The 2060-nt window shown below is 52.9% G+C and overlaps 1 non-coding gene across 1 annotated transcript; it reads left to right on the top strand.

The window, feature by feature from the left end:
* The first annotated feature begins 223 nt into the window (after positions 1–223).
* Positions 224–296, top strand: TRNAK-UUU (transfer RNA lysine (anticodon UUU)). The gene has a single exon. It is a non-coding gene; the product is annotated as a tRNA-Lys (tRNA).
* Positions 297–2060: the final 1764 nt, after the last annotated feature.

The raw sequence follows: 2060 nt of genomic DNA, 5'->3' as shown, positions 1-2060 counted from the left end.
TCGAAAAAATAATTTCACAGACGTGATCAGCAATGACACTACTTCAAAACCTTAAAAAATTAGCCGATTCGAAAACCGCCTCAGTATCCCTTTAAGGAGTTTTAACGTGACGAAGCCACGCACCCCCAGGCGGATAGTGTTGTTAATTATTGCTCATTGTGCTCTGTAAGTGTATTTGTGTACTGTGGTTCTTGCCTAAGTCAGGCAATAAAGAAAAAAAAAAGCCCGGATAGCTCAGTCGGTAGAGCGTTAGGCTTTTAACCTAACGGTCCGGGGTTCGAGCCCCCGTTCGGGCGGAGGGCGACTTTTTTTGCCCTTCAAAGGATTGCTGCTCCGCTCCCATCACGGATACTCGTCTGAAAGTCTCTTGCAAAGCCATTGGTGACAAATCAAACAATGAAAGGCATTAAATATTATTTTTGACTCCCCTACCTTCGTCTGTGATGGCTGCTCTTCGTAGCACAATTTGATTTTGTTCATGCAGTGGAGTGGGACAAAGGAGAGAAAAGCAGGTTGCACTGTTGTAAGCCCGGATAGCTCAGAATTCGACTTCCGGCCACTGAGCGTGACGGACGTGTGTATCATGGGCTCCCAAGGAGCGGATTTAGCGGCCCAGCCGGGCCGCGGTATCAGGAGTACGATCAAACCGAACGAGGACTACCAGCTGATTTTGCCGCATTTGCCAACAGGTTCGAGCGTTTTGCATACTGTTTTTTTGCATGGCGACGTCCAAGCCAGGCCATACCGTGTTGAAAACTTTCGTGACGCTCTTGAGCGTCTGTCATTGCTGCCGGAAGTGGTTGCCCTCGGGGCATATCAGATGAATCATGTTTGGGCAGTGACATTCTGCGATGAAGAAGGAAAAAACAAAATGCTACAGGCGGAGGCGTTCAACGTCAAGGACCACCGCTGTGTGGTCATTGACCCATGCAACCAGGGCGTCAGGCTGAAGCTGTTCTGGCTGCTACACGGCGTGAAAGATGACGACGTGAAGGCAGCTCTGGCCGCTTTTGGAAAAGTGACCGACATAACTCGGGACAAGTGGAGAGTCAAAGGCTGCGTCGACAAGTCGTCTACTACGCGCTCAGTGACATTGAAGCTGAAGGTAGCGTTACCATCGAGGACTTACCGCACCAGCTGCGTGTTGGAGAGGACGTCGCACTCGTCCACGTTCCTGGCAGAGCTCCGCTCTGCCTCCGGTGCCGCGGCACCGGACACATACGTCGGGAGTGCCGTGTGCCACGTTGCGGGCTCTGTCGTCGCTTCGGCCACGACGACGCCCAGTGCGTGCGAACATATGCTACCGTAGCTGGTCCTGGTCGTAGGGATACTACTGAGGAGCATATTATGGACGAAGTCGACGCGGTAGAGGCGACCCGTGAGAGTCGGGAAGACGCAGTGCCAAAAAGCACAGCCTCAGAAAAAGCAACGCTTCCCACGGAACATGAGGCTGCCAACTCAGAAGAACCACCTGTGCCTGACACCAGAACTGAGGCGGACGCGAGAAAAGCAGATGATGCTGCGGTAGGTGCAGCTGAGACGGTTTTGGAATCGCCCGACGAGAAGGACGTTGACACGGAGATGCCCGCGGCGTCAACTTTGCCAGCGAAGAGGACGCACGACGAAGCTGATGACAAGGCGACGAGCTACGACGGGACGGACCATGAGGAACCTCTTCCCAAAGCGCCTCCTGTTCGACGTGCGGCCTACAAGCCCAAGCCGAACATCCCTCCTGATCGTAGGACTTCGTCGGGTGTCCCTCCGCCTTAGCGGAGGTGCCTCGCAGGGTCTTCGTGTTGGTAACCCGGTCTTCGATCGGGTTCAGTGCTGACACCGCCGTACTTTGCAAACTGGAAGGATTTTTGATGAGGTGAGATGCAAACCGATGTCACTTCGAGAGCGGCGAATCCCAACTATTTAGATGGCGTCTCAAATAACATCTTGCTTGCGTATTGCCACACTGAACGTGAGAGGTCTTTCTGCGCGAAGGAGGCAAAATCAGCTTAAGCGTCTCTTGTTCGAAAACGAAATCGATCTGTTGGCTATTCAAGAGACAAAAA

The sequence above is a fragment of the Amblyomma mixtum genome, chromosome 3, assembly GCF_055824585.1.
Source record: "Amblyomma mixtum isolate Tamu chromosome 3, ASM5582458v1, whole genome shotgun sequence".
Taxonomy (NCBI): Eukaryota; Metazoa; Arthropoda; class Arachnida; order Ixodida; family Ixodidae; genus Amblyomma; species Amblyomma mixtum.
The sequence above is the reverse complement of the archived record's forward strand: the minus strand, read 5'-3'. Positions and strand labels throughout refer to the sequence as shown.